General features: G+C 37.7%; 1 protein-coding gene across 3 annotated transcripts in view; it reads right to left on the bottom strand.

Annotated features, from left to right (window-relative positions):
- Positions 1–21,694, bottom strand: part of CHRM3 (cholinergic receptor muscarinic 3) — a 275,139-nt gene that overhangs the window by 167,899 nt on the left and 85,546 nt on the right. The gene's annotated exons all lie outside the window — the stretch shown is intronic.

Genomic DNA, 21,694 nt, shown 5'->3' on the forward strand with positions numbered 1-21,694 from the left:
ATTGAAATAGTTTCTGAAAGACAGATATGGTGCTTGGCTGCCTGGCATAGGCTTTTCATCTCTGGAATTCCAGAGAGAGCCTGCTGAAGATCACAGCTAGGCTTGGAAGAAAAGTTACACATACAACACAACACAGAGAGGAAAGGAAAGTATGCATGGAAGAGACTATTTGCTTATTAATATAATCTAAAAAATATAGAGCAGGGAGACTGAACAGGAGTTAAATGACAAAGTTTTGCTCTTTATGTTTTAAGTGCATTGTTGCAAGAATTTGACTGATGAAAAGGACTGCAGCAGAGGCGAGGAATGGAAAAAGGATGGGAGAGAGCACCATTTGTACCTGTCAGCCGAACTTTTCAGAGTTAGGAGAGGCAAGAAGTTACTGTTTTCTACTATGAGCATGTGAAAAGCAGGCTCCAGGCTTCCTTTTATTGGTTGTAGTTCTCTTGCCCTCTCCTGGATACATTCAGCCCCTCACACAAAGCAGCTGTGCCAAGCAACTCTTGAGCCACAGGGCCTCTGGGGAAGAGGCAGTGGCACCCTGGGGCAGTGTGGGGTGGCCCAAAGCAGGTGGCTGCAGAGCCTCAGGAGGTGAAGGGACCCATGGATTGGCAACAAATCATGGCTGGCCCAACGCATCTCAGGGTACAGTAAACTTTAAGCCAGGGTCTGTATACAGACTTCCTCTCTGTCCTGGGATGGCAATTCTGCATCTCCCTCAGTTTTTCCCTTGCTTTATAGTAGAAATGGTCTATTAAATTACTCCAACTTTTCTTTTGAGAATTATTGTTATAGAGCGTTGTTTTATATTCAAATCAGTTTCCAAAGACAGGGACTTTTCAGCTGCAGGAGTTTCAATTCTTTTCTCCTCACTCCTTTACACTTGTACCAAAGCATAATGGTACCTCTGCTCCTCCAAATTTTTTGCAGAACAGACTGCAGAAGTGCTCCTGTAATTAGTTCCTAGACTTCCAGTGTTTCCACTACAGCCCCTCTGTTGCAACACTCCAAGCTGTAAGAGGCCTGAGCTATTTTCCTTCTTGCTTGACACAAATGGAAAGTTCAGGCGAAAGGCTGGAGTCCTGCCATGCCTCCTTCCAGATGACAACTGCCCAAGCTCTCCCTTTCTCAGCTATCCTTCACCAAGGAGTTGGGACATTTCTGTGCTGGATGCCCAAGTTCTGTCTATAATCAACTAACGTAACAATCACATACAGAGTTAAAAGCTTTGAAGTCTTAGACCTTAAGTAAATTTGAAAGTTTCCATAATGCTTAGTCACAAGTAATATATTATCCAGATCCCGGCTGCAGACTGCAAGATTCTCATTAAAGATAGCATGCCACAAAAAGACTTTATAAGGATTCATCGCTTCATCAGTACTTACTCTTCTGCAGCAGAAAATGACAAATTAGAATACAGAACTCTGTGAACATTTACAGGTAACTTATCAAAGGATAAAATAGTTTCATTCTAGATGTTATTAGACCTTAAATGGCATTAGATCTATCTCTCTGGAATAGGGATTCTGCCTCTCTTTGAAGCGATATATCATGAGAAATATTACATAGATTATTAAAATTACTTCTTCCCCCTCAAACACTTGATAGAGGACACATCCCAAACACACAGAGATCAGAATAAGCTGCTGATACATTTTTAGGAAACATTTATGCCTGTTATTTTCATAGAGAAGTGGGAATCAAAGATGCAAAAACACAGAAGCCTGCAGAAAACAAAGGAAATCTTGAATACCACTACTTAATGTTATCTGTCCCTTTTGTGCTGTCTGGAACAAAATTATAAAGGGTAGATTTTTTATTTATTTACTTACTGGAGGGGGAGGAGGGAAGGTTACTTTTGGTTTAGATTTTAGTGCTATTTCATTAAACAAAAGGAAAAGCGTAAAGCTCTGTAAAATAACCACAGTACAAGGACTTGACCGAATAGAGTCACTTCCTTAAATGTTCGCATTCAGTCAGACTCTCAAACTTCATGGAGATACCTCCTCGCAATTACATCTCTAGTATCATTCCAAATCTTAAGATTTCTCTTTTCTGTCACATACCCATATCTCTTCTCCCTCTGGACGTGAGTAGAACACCCAGAATCACCATACAGAAAAAGCAACAGGCCTATAGCCATTGCTATAGGTACATTACAAGGACTGTAACCTACAGAAGTACTCTGATAAAGCAACAATGAGTCCCCTTACAAATTTCTGTAACTTTCATTGCAAAGTCAGGCTACTACAACTGCTAGCATGCCTGAATGGGTGGCTATCAGAGGAACCCTTGCTCGTACCATTTCAGAATAAATCGTTCTAAGTGCAGGAGAGAGTTCACGGTGTGATTCGCTGAAAAGAGTAAACCAAATGCCCTTCCCAAAGCACCTAGAGTTATGAGCAGTCTCTGAGCTATCTTTCCAGGACAGGTAAAATTGAATCCTGGCTATAGCCATGCCTTTAGGTAGCCACACAGTATCATAAACTCCTTCTAAACAGCTAGAGGCTTTGCCCAGTGACCATCAAGGAGGGATATCATCTGCAAGGTGGCCCTCTTCCCTACAAGGGACAGGCCTTTTCCTGCCATCAGTCCTGTCCTCCCTGGGCTCAGCATGCTTCCATGCTTTAGCCAGGAAAAACACAGAGATGCTCAAGATCATTCAGCAAGATGCTTTCATAAACATCATGCCCTATGATTTGACAGAACAGGTTGAGGCACGAATGGAGCAATGGAAGGATTTAGCAGGATTCTACAGCAAATTCAGAAAAATAGAAAAAAGTGACATGAGCCAATCAAGTGGAAACAAATTCTGTCATCATTATTCTGTGGATGCTGAGCTTCTTCAGAGGGAGCTCAGTAAAAACACATCTGAAGCCTATCATTATGCTCCATAAAAAGAAGGCACTCGGCAATCCTCTTAATCAGTCTTTTGTAGGATTACTTGTTTCCACAAACATATTCTTTCTCAACCACATATTCTTTAATGGTAATAAATATTGAGTTTTCAAATCATAAACATCAATAAATCATGAAAAAGCTTATTATTTTATTATAATATGTAAAACCACTGCTGCACTGCCATGTATCCTGAAATATCTTGTAGGGTTTTGGGGGATAGTTCATTGAGAAATAAATGTATTTTAGAACCACAGTACTATAGTGAATTACAATGGCTTGTAACAGAGCAATCTTTGACTAGTGGCAGTAATAACCCACTTGGAAAAGACATATTAGTGAAGATTGAGCTATGCTCTACATAAGCATATTTATTGCAATCTTGCAAGACAACACACATCACAATTTACGGAACTCTCCTAAGATTTTGCTGGTTAGAAAGCTCTTAATCTCCATCATAGTTAAAGAAGATGAAACTTTGTTTCCCATTTGAAAAATGCAAATATTTGCTAGCAAGCTATCGGTGTATTCTTCCCAGATATTAATCAAAGTAACAACACTTGCTGTTGGAATAAACCTGCTTATTTCCTCTATTATTTTGCTTTTCAAATCTTTTTTTTTGCACTCTACAATAAAAATTTTCTCACAACAGCCTTGGAGTTTTCATACAGTATTTTTTTCCCATTATTTCAGTGAAAATAAAAATAATAAATGAATTTGTGCATAGAAGGGATTTGATCTCTGCTAAAAAAGGAACAGAGGAAGAAAAAGGCAAGTAACGGGCTCCAGAGTTGCTGTGGAGAAACAGGCATGATTAGCAAGTAGAAAATGTTGCAGAGAACACAAAAACCCCAGAAAACCTGGCTTAACAGCTGTTATTTCACTACCTGCAATATCTGAAGAGACAAACTGTACGCTCTGTTTATTTTCATTCATCATAAGCACTTTGCACTTAACAGATGCCAGCATATGTTTTGACTAGAAAAACACAATTAAACTTCCTTGGAAATAACCAACTGCTATAGGTGGGGGGAATAAAGAAGTGTTGAGCCACTTCACGCTAGCTCGCAGGGAGTAGGACAATCTATCACCTACAGTAGCAAAACAAATTTAGGAAACCAAAATGTTTGACTGTATGGAAGTTTTGAAAGTTATGGAATATTTCATTGTCGAAGCAGGGGGGAAATAGTCCCCTACACAGAACAAAAACCAGGTGCACACCTCCTACAGAGAACCCTTTCCAAATCACTCTGAATTGCTAGTGTTTTTTCAGTATTATTTATAACTCTCCATCACCACAGTTGAGACTGCAGGATTTTTGGTTTGTTGTTTTTTTTTTTCTTTGAGTTTTGCTGAGAAAATCCCCAAAATTCTATAGGTATACAGCTGTGGCCTTCTACTCTGTCCTATTCTGCAACTTCCAGCCCCAAGCATGCCCCACTACTAGCCCTTTATTATACGTTTTGGCTTTCATATTTTTAACCTTTACTAGCTCCACACACTCCATTTTATTTTTGTCCTACATCCATAATTTCACTTCTGTCAACAAGCCAAGAGATTCCCCTCAGGAGACTGGAAAGCCACTTGCTCCTTTTCCATGTTTTACTGACAGTAAACACAATTCCTGAAACTTGCCTGTGTAGCATTTTAAATGTTCCCCTGGAGATTTCTGAGCACTGGGGCTAAATTGTTCAGCCCAGTCGGACTGTTGAAACCCTGTTTCAACAGGCCAGCACTGGCAAGCATGAGGAGAGGAATATCCTCTGGAAACCAAAAGTTCAAAACAGCTTCTTCAGTATGCTGTGTAATGATTTATGTAAAACTAGCTGACTGAAAAGGAGAAAAATAAAAGATGACCTAGAGTAGACTCGACAACTAAGCAACAGAATCAGCCATCAAGAGTTCAGTGATCAATAACAAAATTTAAGTATACACTCCTTAACATCACCCTTCTGTCTCTAGGTATCTTATCGAAAGCAAAATAACACAGATTTTTTTTCTAGTGAAAGGTACTAAAAAAAATTTAAAGGGTTATCTTTTAAATATCCCCTAAACAAAAAAAGTTCTCTCGCAAAAATTAATAGAAAAATAGAATATGTGTGAAATGACATACTGAAGACTTAGTTACCAAATAATAATTGCCAAAATGCATGTCTTAAGTATATCCTACTTTATTTCATTATTACCATGCAAAAAACCCACACAAACTGCTTTGCATAATAAGGATCCTTGATTGCCTACGCGGTGTAAACAAGAAGAAGAGACAGAATGGAGATCTCCCACTTGACTCCCTCTGCTTCCTCAGCAGCAATAATGTACGCTATGCACAGATTAAACCACAAATTACATTCATTAATGTGAAGACATTTAAAGCCCTTATAAGAAGAAAGAAGGCAAAGTTAATGCCACCTTCAACAACGTATGAAAAGATAAAAGACTGTTCAACAGCAAGAACAAGCTCAAGCATGGTGATGAGAAAATTAACTGACTAATTCATTAGTCACAAAAAGCACCTCATTTGATGACAAATTTTAAAAAGCATTGGCATTGCTTCTGTTGCTTGTATTTCCTAGGAGCCTGAGCTACCCTCCATGCAGTGAGATATTTTCCTCACAGAACTGTGACACTTTCTATAGAGTTAATCCTGATTTATCATGGGCTAGAGAAGACTACACATTAAAGCAGCAGGCTCAGCCCTGCAACATGTTGAGTGCTTTGGCCCCTGGCCACCAGAGCACTTAGGCACATATTTTATTTTAAACACACGAGTTCTGCTGAAATTCAGAGGGAAAGTCACAGTATAGAATGAGCCGGATTATGCTCCGCAAATGTGAAGCTGTATTAAAAACAAGAGCAAAACTATTTAAAACTAACACAATTATTCCCCTGGGTCAGGTAAATCTATCCTGGTAGACATGTTGTTCCACAACATATTAATAGGGTCAGAGAGGTCTCTCAGTTTGCTCATGGCTCAGGGAGGCTCATAAATTGGACAAGCATGAAAAAAATTATTTTGCAGAAAATACTGTAAGCACTCAAAAGAAAGTTCAGCAATATCATTCACTGCCACCAAAACAAAAAAGAAAGGCAGAAACTGAAACCTCAATTCTTGTCCAGACGTCAGGGTTATGCACCACGAAGGATGTGTGTGTCCTTTGCAAAGTTATTCAAACTTACACCACCTTTTAACAGTTACCCAGGTCTCATAAATTTCTTTTCTTTTTCATGGTGACATAAGTAATAGAACTGTATGAATTATTCCCATGAAAATGCTATTAACATTTCAGTGTTAAAATTACACTGTGTCAAGTTGCAGACAAAAAAAAATAGGTTGAATTTGTAGAGTACGGAAAATTTCTGTAAACTCAGTGCTTCTAGGATAGGATTAAAAAAAAAAGAAAAGACATCAAGACCACTTTTACTTATGTATCTAAATATTTATTTACCTTCCAGATGAAAAAAAACCTGAACTATTATTGTACTCCAATATGATCAGATTTTCTGAAATGTGGCTGTTACATAATGCAGCAATTTTATTTGAAAACAAATCTGTTTTTAATTTTGAGATCAAAAATTAATGTTAGCATATTTTATATCTCTTGCTCAAACACATCAGAAACAATTTAAATAATTTTTGTAACATACTGCAATCTGCACCTTGAATGACAACCTCTACTCTGGTTATCAGCCTAGAGGGATAGGATAATACATAACCTCCTTGCTTCAAGAAGTATTTTATAATGCAAAATGTCACAGCTCTGTAAAGCAGTGCTAGCATATCTTAACAAATTGTTGTATCAATGACATTTTAAAACTTCAGAGAATAGGAATTTTAAGATAAGAGATTAACAACATTCTGTTCTTGATTTTGCAGCACAGAAAATTGTAACCCTTCCACCACTGCAGCTGAGAGCACCTCAGCTTCTCCAAAATCATTGTATTAAAAAATAAAATTAAATTTTAAAAAGAAAGGAAAAGTTTAATTAAAAAGCTTTTGCTTTTCAGTAACTGCTAGTGTAAACAACATCCCCCACCTTTTCCCCCACTGAAATCCTCACTTATTTTACCAGGTTTGATGGGAAACAGTGATTGAGAAACTTGGTTCAAGGCTTTGGGCTCCTTGATCAAACAAGACACATTTGAGCCACAGGTTGCCCAGACCTCTTGTATCTGCACAGAGGAGACCAGAGTCTTGCAGCTGAAAGGAAAAGCTGGAGAAGCAGGCTCCAGGTGACAGTTCATGCCAGCCTCTGGGACACAGGATTTCTCTCAACTACCTGAGCCAGGGGGACACAGACCCACCATCCCCAAATCTTAAGAATTTCTTGGTTTGGAAAAGACCTCTTTGATCATTAAGTCCAACCATTAACCCAGCACTGACAAGTTCATCGCTAAACCATGATCCTAAGTGCCACCCATACATGTCTTCTAAGTACCTCCAGGGTTGGTGACTCCATCACTTCCCTGGGCAGCCCGTTGCAATGCTTAACAACCCTTTTGGTAAATGTTCTTTGTCAGATACAAAAGTACTTCAAAGCTGTAATAAAAAGCATTTATTTAATGTATTTTAACATCTTGCTTTTTAACATCTATATCTGTTCATTTTTTTTTTGGTGCCAAGACTCTTGAAACATACCTTTCAGGAGCTGAAATATTGCCAGCCATTTCTTTCACTCTGGCAGCTACGATGCACACTGTTCAGAAGGATGATTTCAATGCAGTTCCCCAGTGCTTCAAGACCTCTCTTTATAACTTCCTTCTTGGCCTTACCCTGTAGTGCTTAACTCTATCAGTTCTCATCAACACAACAGATTAGATTACTGAGCCCTGACAGCCTGTAGAAAAAGACTCAGTTTGAGGTACCATGCTATCCGTTCTGCTTTTCCTGATGCCAGTAGCTGCTCTGTAGAAGAGCTGCAGCTGGGAAGTTTTGTATTTGTTTGTTTTAAAGGGGGTCCCACATGGATAAACAATTATGTTCTCCAGACATGATCTGACTTAGTTGCCAACGCATCGGCCCTGTTACATTGCTATACCACCATGTCTCACTTGTCTTTGATAAATTACTGAAGCAGGTACGCTTCTAAAAGCCACCTAGGAACCGCTGATGGTATACATACATATTTAGCAAGGTGACCTTCAGATACTGAGGTGCTCAACAGCAAAGGGTCATATGAGCCATTTAATATATTGATTATTTTCATTTCAGAGGTTGCTGCATAGTCCAACTGCCCTAATGATTAAGAGCTTCCCTTCTAACTCCTAAACTACTTTTATAAATAGTTTATAAAATTACTCTTTCATTTAATGAGGCTTTCATTAAAGAAGGAAAAAAAACCAAAACACAAACACACCCTAAACCACCATCAGAACCTCAATAAATGCCAAAAAAGTTTTTCAAAGTTCGAAAAGCAACTAGTGCAAGCAAACAAAGCAATAACCAGTTCTGATCCATAAATAAGTAAGGGGAAAAACACAGCCTGCAATCTCTTTCATAAGCAAGAAGAAACAAGTGTGGTAGTGACTGAAATGGACTGTATAAAAGCAGAGACACAGGTAAAGCAGAGACTTAACCTAGCCAGAATTAAGCAAATACTGAAGAGGCCCATAAAAAAAAAGAAGGGTAAATTTCTATTCATGTTGAAGGCCACTGTAAACCTCATTAGGTCATCAATTTTATCATTATTTTGACAAATCAGTAAATACAAAAAGGAAACAAACCCAAACCTAATTAGACTTACAAAGAATACTGGAGTAACTACTCTGCTGTTACCACTGAATGAGCTCAGGAGCGAGGGACACAAGCAAACAGGCATTACTGGCAAACAGAGGGACAGGAGCTGCACTGGAGAGCAGTGCTAAGTCTGGACAACATTCCTTCTGCACTACACCTGCCAGTGCCTGGGAGACACAGCCCAGGCACCCCTGCACAAAGTCAGGTTACAACTCATACCTTCAAGGCACCATTTAAACCCTTTTGTTGTAGCACTGCATTGAGCCATGCTGGCATTGTGCAGCTCAGGACTGGCTTTCCTGCTATGTGACACAGCTGTACCTGCCACAGCAGTGCAGGATCAGATTTTGGGCAGGTACATTAGCAGAGAGACGGTCCCAGCACCTGAAGAAAAGCAAGGAGATGGTGGCTACAGACAGCAAACTATCATGTCAGCATCATAGCTGACCCATGGTGAAACCAGCTATCATTTTGACAGTGCTGGGACTGGAAGAGATTTCAGCACATGTAGACACAAGCAAATGCTAGATGTATCATACCTTCCACCACACATCGCTGTAATTCCTTCTGCAAGCAATATGAGAAGAGTTTATTTCCACAAATAAAGGTTATTTTATTTATTCCACAAATAAAGGTTACTGATTTTCAACTGACCAAGACAGTCCAAAACACCTTACTAAGGTTAGTAACTGCTCTCCTGAACTGACTTAATAAGATCATTAACCTAGATCCAATTAGACACTGTTTGAAAACCAAATTATAAGAAACGTATTTACAGACTTTTACTACAGAAAAAGCTGAATCATTGAATAACTCAAAAATATCAACACATTCCACTTGATCTCAATTTGATGATTTTTTTTTTGTAAGTTTGATACACTGCCACTTTCTCCCGTTTAAAGTCCTGAAAATCACTCCTGTAGGAGTTGATATTAGTCCACACATTTTTACTTTTCAAATTAAAGTAAATGATAAAATCTCCATGTTGAAGCACAAAAAAAGTTGAGAAAATCACCACCACTCTATGTCAGATTAACCAAGCAGAGTTAATCAGAGAAGTTTTCACATTTGAACAAGTAGATATAAAACAGAGATAAGTAAATATACATACAGTAGAGTTAACTGCTTTGATTATATTTTCTATGACCCAAAAGATGTGTCTAGAAAAGACTCACAGAGGAAAAACAATTGAGAGCTCAGACAGCTAATTAATACTGATAATTTAACTTGTACCCAAACACACCACTTACTGCCACCTGTACTCCATCAAGAAGTAGATGGTGACAGTTCTCAAGCATTACTAGTAAATTATTTTCATTTTGTCCTTTCTCTCATAAACAAAACATCACAGTGACAGGAGCTGCTTGACCTACTTTCTAAGGAAGAGATTTCCAAAGAAGCACACCCCCACCTCCATTATACCTGATTTCTGCTCTATTTTCTTTATATCTCCAGTATGTGCAAAAGCACACAGACCAGCTACTAAACTGACGTGCAGGTCTTTTCCCACTGTGTCACAGATGTCTAAAATTAACCTCACCTATTCTTTTCCCAGATTATAAATTTTAATGTATCCATATACTCCATTAGTAGAGGACAAGCCCCACAACTGCAGAGAAAACACAGACATAATGCTAGTTTATCACTTATCACAGGAGGCCATGAGACACTTGCTTTCCCCAGATTTTAGGGACCTACCAAATTTTAGGAGACTACAGAAGAGCTCTAACAGACTTCCTGTGGATATCATACAAGAGAAGTAACCTGGAAAAGTCTGTTTCTCTAACTTGTTAATAATTTTCTTAACTGCATTATTCATGTATGAACAGCTACAAGTTCTGCAGTCATAAAATGCCATGAGGCTTCCCTTTGAAATCTCAATGTCAGCTACTGTCGGGCAGCTACAGTTTCAAAATAGCTAGCCTTGTTTTATCTTTGTCTTTTGTTTCCCTGAATGCCTGTTCCTTCCATTTTTCTGCACCTCAAGACCCTCTGAAACAACGACAGGCTTTTTCTATTGAGCTTGTGCCAGGGAACAGCAACCACCTTTCAGTGGACTCTGGGGAGTATGATCTCTGGATCTCTATAGAAATGAAGTGGGTTACAGTCAATATATAGATGTTCACATATTTGGAAGCAAAATTCTTTTGCCACAACAGAGGCACTTTGAAGCTCTCACTTCTTCTGCTTAGTACAATTCCTCACAGAAACTAAGTAGTACATGAAGATTCAGACTGTAACAGTTAATCATGGATAATGAGTTCATTACATCGGAATCCATACCCATATTAAATGGGGGAGAAAGGATATAGGTTATTTTTTAATTAACATAACACAAAACTCCCCTCTGGAAAAAAACAACATAGTTTTACAATTAATTTATTGGAAAAGCAACATGGATTTCGTTACTGGGTGGGAAAAATGCATTCAGAATTTAACGTTATTTTGGGATGCTGGAAAAAGTTAACATAAGTTTGGGAAACATACAAAGAAACTCAGTTTTCAAAAACTTCCTAGAAACTCATAGTTCCTAAGAATGAGAAGGGATGGCCAAAATATTCCTAGAAGATAGTGACCTCTGTGCTGCCTGAGGCTCAGATGCAGGGAAAGAGGGAAAGGCGGAGCACGTTCAGCTTCAGTGTGGTATAACCCTTTCTCAAATCTGGTGATTCAGTGCTGTTCCTGGCTGGGATAGCCAATCATGCCATCATAGAAACATTTCTCCACTTGGTTGATTTTTCACCCATCACATCAGGAAACTGAAACGTTTTATGACGTAACTAGAGAATTTGAAAAAAATATTATAGCTTTATAGTTCTTCAAGTCTGAGAAGTGTCTAATTATTCCAATAATTTAGTCGAGACTGAGCACAGGCAGCTTTTTAAGTGTGTTGTATCATATATCTTTGAACTAAAGCATTCTTTGCAGCAGAATAACCAGACAATGACAAATTTCTTCTCAAGGAATATTGGTGTCTTGCTTTGACTCTCTTCTCCTACATGGCTAATTTAAGTAAAGGGAGAGGAAAAACAGAGGAAAAGTAAAAGAGTTTTATTTCAGTCCTTCGAATAGTCAGGAGCTTATCAGTAATCACACACTGTATAATCATGAATTCAATCCAAAATGCATGGAACACTGGGAGCAAAAATAAAAGTCAAACATAATCAAAAACTGTCAACAATTATATGGCTCACAGAAATGTGGTATAAAAGCAACAGCATAAAACACAGTTAACAAGGAAGGTTTATAGCTTTCTTTAACCAAATAGAACGGGAAGTCAGTGCTAGCAGTCTCATAATACTCAGTGAGGTGATGATAATATGACAGCATTATTTATCCTCTGAACTAACAATGATTCTCTGTGAACAGATGAATTAGCCCTTATCTTATAAATTGCTCAGGATTATAGACATATGTAATGGCAGAGGATGCATGCAGCCCTCCCATGGATAGCATTGCAGTTACCGGCTTCTTGCTTTCATCTGTGTCACCCACGAAAGACTGGGAGCACGTCACCCCATGTGGAGTCACCCTGCCAATTCTAAACACAGAATTTAAATCACCCCTTCCCAAAGCCACATCCTTTTAAAAATAGCCAAAGGTTATCCGTCTGTCTTGCCCAATTAGACTGCACCCAAATATAACAGACAAGAAGTTCTCCATTTTGTGAGAAAACCTTCTTTGTTTTGAAGAATACCCTGTCTTGCTTATTCACAATGTTAATATACTTCACAGATATTTAAAGTGTCCTCTACATACACCGTAAGGTTTCTATTTACTGGTTTATCATTATTGTGCATAGGACAGAGAACTGGGAAATTTCAAATTAAAAAAAAAAATCTATTGTGAATCATTTCTCCTCATTTAGGCTCTAGCTCTTCTGGTGTTAAAAATTTGTATTAGAACTTTAACAAATATGGTGAGCTTGTGCCTGAATCAGCTCTAGTATATAAATTTTCCAAACAAAAGAAATCTATGAGTATTCCTGCTTCATAGCTGACTCACATTCAGAACATATGAATGATTATTTTATGACCTTGCTTGGAGCTAACATAAAGTTGAGTTGCACTGCAATTTAAATTACCTCCAAAGCTCTTTTGGCAAGAACAACCTTCCATGTAACTAGCCCTATTCTTGAGAGACCTGATTTTCTAACACCAATACTTGAATTCATTTAATCAGAGCTTTTCAGACTCATTGCCATCACCTGCTGTAGGTGCTAAAATGTTGCTTCAGACTCTTGTTGGAAAGTTTCATGCCTCAATTCTCACAGGATTTATCACTTTAAGGTAGATCCTTCACCTCCTCTCCCCGGAGTATAATCACACCCACAAATCCTCTATTCTCAAAAGCCTTCAACTGCTCTTTGATAGCAATGTAGCTGGGCAGCCTATCAAGCAATAAAACGATTTTCCTAATATAAAACAATGCTAGCTTCTTTTTCTAATACTGCAAAGACAAAATATCAACAATCTTTCAGGCATGAAAGGGTAGACCATGTGATATTTTAAAACCTCTTCTATATTACTGTACTATTACCTATTTCTTAGTGGAATCATTTTCTTCCAGGCATTTGAAGCAAAGTCACCTGGAGGAGGGAACACAGCAGCTGCTCAACAAAGCCAAGCAACAAAACAGCTTAGAGGAAGAACTAGAGAACAGCAGACTATATAATTGAAATGGAGTAAAAAGTTTATAAGGCAAGATGTAATACAAGCTGAAATCTGGTCAGGATAACCCCAAATGACACAGTTTGTTTTATTATCACAAATGGCAGAAACCTTGGTGTTATCTCTTATTCAAAACATTTCAGCCTTAAAGCATTGCATTGATTAGTTAGGACTATAGAAGAAAGTCTTGTATAATGCAGTCAAGCCATTAACTTCACTTAGTTGAAGACGAAACTTGGACTGTAAGTCTTAAGTCCTGAATAGAGGTATATATTTCTCCAATGGGAAATAATTTCCGCACCACTAAAATGCCCACATTGCTGTGGTGAAACACTGACTATTTAACTAAGCACCAAAACATCCATTTCACTTAGGAGAGGAAATGAAGACTGTCTACTACAGATGATTAAACATGTTAAACTAGTAAAGCTCTTCCCAAAGAGAGGAGATGGTAAAGACATCAGAATTCAAAGGTTATTTGGTTAAAAGCTACTGTAGTGAGTAAACATAGGCAAGACACTATAGTTTGATGCTACATTGAAGTACTGCTGTACTCTTATAGTTGATCCAGTGTAAGGCAAAAGAATCTAACAGAGACAAAGATTTTTATTAGTTCAGTTAGTATAGGCAACATGAAAGGCAACAAGCAGCAAAAGCTTGTCCAAAACAGAAAAAAATAGTAAAAAACTCCCAATAACATAATAAGGCAAAGATTGTCTAGAAGAGAGGTGACACAGGATTCAATATAAGAGAAATTCCATTGCACAAAGTAGTTAAATGGGTATTACTGCTATAAAGTACTCTTTTCCAGTTACAAGTAGAAAAAGTAGAAAATTATTCAAAAAGTCTTGCTACTCCCAATTTTTTTTTTCAAATAAACTCCTAGTTTTAATAAATTTAACATTCTGTTTATATATAAACAGGCATCAAGTAGCATGCAACATATAAAGTATGTTATTTTTGTGAATGTCAAACCATTGAGTTTCTATCATCTTGAGAGACAGCTTTTGTGTACTTAAAATGTACAATCCATTTGAACAAGTGTCCTAGTTAGAACGGCTGGGACCAATTCATCACTGGATGGGTGTAACCCAAAACTGTGCATTCTATAGCCTTCCATGCCATTTCCCAGAAACTGTTGTCAGTAGAGGCCTGCGAGGTGGGAAGATGTTCCTGTCCTCATACCCTTTTATGGAATTCCCCTCTCTGAGGGAGGGACTGAGCATCCTCATGCCCTTTTATGGAATTCCCCGCTCTGAGGGAGGGACTGAGCACTCCCACCTGAACTGGAGAATATATAAATTGGGAGTTTCGGAACCTTGGCACCACTCGTGGGATCCAGAGGAAGACTGCAGACCACTGCTCTCAACCAGATTGAGACCACCACCCTCAACTGGACTGCAATCACCACTTTCTGACCAGACTGCAGCAGCTCTCCCACCAGCAGGTTTTTCCCCTCTCCCTTTACTTTGGACTCAGGGGGGGGCCAAGGAACACCACTTTTGTTCATACCCCAGGGTGCTGGGTTATACATTTGGGTTTTGTGGGTTAAAACCAATTGTCTGTCTGTATAATTGTACTTATTGTATTATTTTAATAAATTGTTATTCTGACTTATAATCTCTCTTTTGAGTTGAGTTCATTTCCCCTGCTGGTTAACTTTTAAACCAGCACAACAAGTATGGTCACTCCAGAGATGCAATTGCTGCAGGTCCAACAAAATAAAATGAACTATAAGAAGCACTGAGGTTTTCGAGCTTAACTTGGCCTGCTTTTAAAATATGAAATAAAAATGCTGCATGCACAGACAATTCCAGAGGGTAATATATCCACATCTGTGATAAGTATCTAAGATACATGTAAGAGAGGAATTGCCTTCTGAAGTTGCCTGCCTCTCCCCACTGCCAACTTAGAAACACCAGGTGAATCCTGTCTTTATTTTAAGGATCTGAGTAATAAGAGATGCACAGTAATGGATTCAGAATTCAGATAAAGTATGCAATGGAAAAAAATTTTAAAATTTTTTTTAAATGAAAAAGATTACTTTCCAAATTTGCACCTTTCTGCTTTTCTCTGCCCAAACAACTTATTTTTTAAAGTGCCCCTGTATAATTTAAATTTTAATTTTATCTTTTTATGTATGTGCACATTTGTATATATACACACACATCACACCTAAAAAAGCATCAGTTAATGACATACAGGAAATTGAATTAAGATACAACAGCACATATTAATTCTTAGAATAATGAATACTATGTCTCACTAAGCCAACCGGTCAAGGGAGGGGATTGTCCCGCTCTGCTCTAGGGCAGCGTCGCCTCGAATATTGTGTGCAATTTCTGGCACCACAATATAAAAAAGACATTAAGCTCTTAGAGAGCGTCCAAAGGAAGGCAACAAAGATGGTGAAGGTCCTTGAGGCGAAGCTGTATGAGGAGTGGCTGAGGTCACTTGGTCTGTTCAGCCTGGAGAAGAGGACACTGAGGGAAGACCTCACTGCAGGATAAAAACTTAACAGAGAAGGATATTAAAGATGCTTTTGTCAGAAGCAACTCCACAAAATACACTCAAAGTTTTGAGAATTTTATACTAATTTACTCCAACTTTGTTAATTTGCTGGAAAAGAAGAATATCAAACAGCATTTCACCAAAACCAGAGGGTCTGAAAAGGTGAACATTATCTACAAACAGCAGTTCTTCTATCAGAAACTATGACTGTTGTACTTGTAAAAATCTGCACTGATATAGTTTTCTAGCAACAGTTCTGATCTCAATCAGATAGCTCTATTCAAGCTAAAAAATTACCCATATCTATAATTTTTATAGACAACAGTAAAAGAAAAAAGGGAAAAAAAAACCAAAACCCAAGCCTTAGTTAAATTTCTGAAGAAATTTACTCAGATTTTATATAGACTTCATCTAAAAGCAATGAATGTAAAATTGAACTGTGGATGATGAATTAAACTTATGAATCTCATTCTTCTCCTTCTCAAGTACTTGATTAGTTTTTTCAAACACCTAGATTTTGCTTCCCTGAGCTGAGAAATATAAATTGCTTATCAGAAACTCTTTTTTACAACTTTGCTATTGCTGATGCTGGCCATGTGAATAATCAAAGTTAGAGGAGATACAGATGCATTTGATCAGTTGGAAATCACAGAACTGCAGTGATTCTTACCTGTTTTCTACACTGTGCTTTGCGAACGTACTTTTCAAGTAAGTCTTAAAATTATTATACTTAATTTGGGCACGTGTCCTTATAACTATTCTCTGCTATTAGGAAAATTATATTATAACATTGGTATGTTGAAAATAATTAAAAATAAAATGAAAAATTAATTCTTACCTCATTGTAAAGGTAAATTTCAGCAGCCTACATTTGTGAACAGTTTCATCAATGAGCTGCTGATTGCACAAGAGGCAACAACTGGCAGTAAATAAGGGGAGTGCTGACGCAGCTGATGGCACTGTCTCTAGCTGGGTAGATGTTTACACTCTTGAGGTTTAAGCCCACAGAAACCTCATGTCCTTCTCAGGTGCCAAGGTGTATTCATGTCACAGAATAAACCCCAGCACGAGTAGGGACCAGGAGTGGAGGGGATAGGCAGCCAGCAGAAGTCAAATCTGCCCTCATCTGGGTGGGCAATGGTCCTGCCTGGAGTGGGAGGAGCCTTATAGCCAACATGTCCATGGGTCTTACAAATACTCATAAGTATTCTAATTATTTAGATGATTGGAAAAAAATTAATTCAGTATTCTTAAAACTATTTCTATTAACTATTATTTACTATGATTATCAAAGACTTGTTTTCTTCTGCCACAGCTGGGACCATATAGTTATTAAATATCTCAATATCATCTTGTTTATTTCAAAATTATAGTCATCTAGAAAAACTATTTCCAACATCTATATTTATATAATATAAACCTCCAAAGCTTCAAAATAATAAACATTCAGAAAGAAACTTTGCCTGCTAAATATGAAAAAAAAAAAGAAAAAAATTGCTAATTGCTTTAAGAAACGTACTTTTTTTTTTTCCCCCAAAAGTCCCTTTTAAACCATTTCTGTGAGAAACCTGGGAGTTAAACTCAGGTTTCTCAGGGATATTGAAAGAACCACCTGACTTCAACAGTTAATGTTTACCAAACAGAGGCTGGATATATTTAGGGTTTTTTTAAAAGAAACAGAATTCCACTTTCAGACACATTGTTGGGTGATTAATCCTAGGTAATTTTTAGGTCCTCAATTTTTCCAGTAAGCATTTAGCATATTTTCTCAAGCTAGGTATCCAGAATTAAAACTGTGTAATTGATTACCCTGTAAACCAGGCTGCTGTGTAGGTCAGAAGTGTAAGCAAGCAAGAGAGGCAACATCACAGGCAGTGATGCCATGTGTCTCCTCCTGCCAGCACATCCGCCCTGAGAAACGCGAAAGAACACCTGGCAGCAGATTTGCCTAGCACTTGCAGAAGCTGAAGTAAGCAAAATTCTGAGGTGAATACCTAAAACCCATCTGTTGCCCCCAAGAGGAACCAAAGAGAAGTGGTGAGGATGCAGCTGCTGACATCTCCTGGCCTCCAGCACATAAGCGATGCTGGCCAGATCACCTGGACATGCACTTCAGTGCTGTGAGCACACCAGTGTAAGAAAACAAACTAGTAAAGTCAACTCAATTACAGATTTTCTAAAATAAAGCCACCTCTCCCTTCAAAATGATATCTCACTGAGATAGTTCCACCAATTTCATGCAGCTCAACAAGGTTTAACTTTGAGGGGAGAAGCCAGTGCTGCTTGGGCACCACAGGTAATTCATCACCGATACAGCTCTCCTAGATCACACAGCATTTAAACACTTCCAGCTTTCCAGGATCCTCCCCTATCAAACTGATAGTGGGTTGGATAGTACTATATCTTGGTTATCCATTGGAAACTTTATCCTCATAGCAGGAGAATAGAAAAAAAAACCCATCAAACAAACAGATCGGAAGCAATCAATATATTCTTATGTCATTAATTGTTAATGAGAAAAAATATAGATTAATATTCTAATTACAAAAAATAATCAGTTTACTAGTGTTTAGTTGTGGCTTTTTTTTCTTACCCTGAAAAAAACTGGCAAGCCCTTAGTCTTTTGTAGAAAATGGCTGCCATTGCTTTTTTACAGCAGCATAGAAGAAAAGCTAAAAATTAAATATTAATTCATTGAAATTATTTTCAAGCAAGTTTGCTGGAGCTTTAAACCCAGTATTTTTTTTAAGAGCCTGATGCAGTTAAAGAGCATAGAATTTAAACACAATAGTAACATTACCACAGAGCCTCTTCTCATTCCAAGCAGCTTTACAAAGTTACTATTTTTTTTTAGATGCAAAAAGCTCACAGAGGTAGTTACTTGGTAGAAATAGTTTATGAATTCAAACCTTTAGAAAGTGAAAATATTTTCTCCATTCAGATAAAGAAATTGCTTGCAGCAGTTCATTTAAAGCCAATAGCCATTGCACTCACATTAGAAGGATGCTCTTTAAGAGGAAATAAAATGATGTAACAATCCATTGACTAGCACATTAATCAGGACATGCTGATAGAGAATCATTAATCAAGATTCCCTACTAATAGAAAATCACTAGAAAAAAGCACGTCAGCAGCAATGCCTCTTCAGTTACTGGGCCTTTCTTTTAAACCAACACCTAACTTTGAGGCTGTTCCTCTGTAGCTTTCAAAGCTTTTGTGACATAATTTATTCAAGTCTCTTGACATAGTGCAGTCCTTCTGGATCACAATATCAGCTTGAAAATGAAGTACGCAAAGGCGCAGGGAAATGAAAGTAAAAGGGCAAAGGGGAGTTCTTACTTTATTTGATTGTATGGAAGCAACATTAAAAAACTAGTTTAAATTCACCCAAACCAGAAGTTTTCAAGACAAACATTAACAATTACTTCTTTGTTTCTATTTATTAGCTGCAGGCACCTCGGTTCAGGATATATCTCAGTAGGATTGTGATTACTTCCATAAATAATATATGCTTCATTTTGGTTGTTTCACTGTACCTGCTATGCCATTTATTCTGTCATCCAAACAAAGCCCGTGATGTGTTCGAACAGCCCAACTAGCAGGTGGCATGGTCAGATGGACCCAGGTTCACTGAATGCACCTGTGTGAACTCTGATGGAGCAACACTCTAAGAAAAATCAGCAGCTGTCTAGAGAACTCTGAATTTCCACAATAGGCAGAAAGCAATGGAAATAACAAAAACTGATTGGTTTAAAAGTTTCAATGATGATTTACAGTTAAAATGGAGCACTTCAGTTGCACCACTATCTGTAAACTGTGAGGAGCCTTCAGCACAAAGAGGCTGAAACAAGAGTTCAGAAACAGAAATATCCAAAATGCAAGCTTACACTGTTTAGTGTTAGATCAGGAGGTTTCAGTAGATGGTTTTTGACAGCTTGTTTTGAATCGAGAAGCTGAGATATAAGGCTAGACTTTCTCCATGTTTTCTTCTCAATGCCTTTTTCCTTTTTTACCTTTTTTTTTTTAAAGTCAGGTAATAGAACTGTGTTCTTACTTCACAGTTGCTGAGTTGTTTCTTCAAGTGGTTGTCTATATGAAGTAGAATGAAAATACAGAAGGCACTCAACTACCAGCTGATGTACAATTTTGCATTTCCAGTATTCCTTCCTTGTAGAGATTCTATTGCCTTTTCACATAAGTTCTCAAATACCACCATGTCCATTTCATCATCTTAGTATACCTTTCTGTAGTAGGTTTTCCTGGTCTATCTAATGGGGTATAGGATTTGGGAATAAACTAGAAATAATATTATCATTATTATTTTACAGATTCTAAATGTATATTACTGTTTTGAATATTGTTTCTTCTCTTGTAGGGTTTGAATTTGATGAGGAAAGCTTACTTAACCTCTAGATATTATTCTGCAATCTACCGTAGTAAAGGTAGAAAATCCTCTAGGTTTCACATAATGTGTGGTGTCATTCAGTTTACTTCCTGATGTCCACCTTAACTTTATCTGGTTAAAAAGAAGCAGTGGAGTAACTCACTGGACATTTGAGAGCCTACATGAGCCTTGAGTGGATACAATAGTAACGGGAGGGGATGAGGATGCCCTTTCACAGGCACATCCTCTTTGCTTGAATATTTTGACTGCAAAGAGGAACAATTTTAACAAATAAGACTGACAAAGCAGTGTTTTTTTAATTTTTAGGCCAAAATAAAATGACATTTCTTAAACAATTTAAGATCTCATCACATTTTTTTTTTTTTGGTTTGGCCACAAAGGAATTGCTGTGGACTGCACTGGATTTTGTTCTCCTGGTGGCAAACACAGGGAATAAATGCAGTAAAATGTGGTGCAGCAGACCTCTGCAAAAGGAGACAAAATCCTGCAGTATTTACACATATGGGATAGACAGTTTTCTCTGTCTAAAGAAGTTAGTTCTTCCACCAGACCTGTCACAAAGCCCTTATTCCATCATGAATCAATGCACATTCAGGATGCAAAAAACAGGCTCAGAAATGTATGGCACTTGCTGATAAGGAAGAAGAGAAAAGAAAAGGTCAAGTCTTTGGAGCAAATCTGCTAATTTGGCAAAAAAAAAGCCTGGTTAGGGAACAATGTAGAACTCAATGAATACCCAGGGAAATGCCTTGCAGAATCAACAGTGCTAGATAACCTATCAAACAATATCAGGGTTTTTTCCTCAATAATTTGCAGGTGGAAACAAGTGAGACAATGCTTTCTTTGCTATTTATCTGGTTCCCTAGTTTCAAAGTTTTATGGTTAGTACCTGGGAGACATATAATTTGAAATGCAAAGCCAGCTGAAATTGGTAAAAGAGAAGCAGATAGAAGATGCCCTCCACAGGAGAGGGCACACTGTCCATTTCATTCTGTAAATACCAATTTTCATCAAAAATAACAGTAACCAGTTTTGCTGGTAAACATCTCTATCCATTTATATGGAATATTTAAACACACCTTTTTATTATGTAAGTGCAAACACACCTCTAGAAACTTCATTGCTTCGATCTTTGTTCATTGCAGTACTTAAGCATATAATAAAAACGGTTTTGACTAACGCAACTATTCAGTATCATTCACAAACAAATTTTAGTGTAAGAGCCAAATCTAAACACTTATAAAGGAGAAGAGTGAAACCATGGGGATTTTAACTTCAAATGTTTAACCTGATATTTGGAGAGGAGACTCTGCCCTCTTTGGAGAGGGCTGTTATTTCTGGTGTAGTAAAGAGTAGCCAGTGGAACATTTTAAGATCCAGATTTGGTCTGTCAATGCGTTTAGCCAAACGAACAACTAGTGCTTTGGATTTCATTATTGTGTGTCTGGACACTGTAAATCATAAGTGATAGTTCAG

Source organism: Neopelma chrysocephalum, unplaced genomic scaffold (assembly GCF_003984885.1).
Source record: "Neopelma chrysocephalum unplaced genomic scaffold, ASM398488v2 Primary Assembly neopelma1_23, whole genome shotgun sequence".
In the NCBI taxonomy this organism is placed as follows: domain Eukaryota; kingdom Metazoa; phylum Chordata; class Aves; order Passeriformes; family Pipridae; genus Neopelma; species Neopelma chrysocephalum.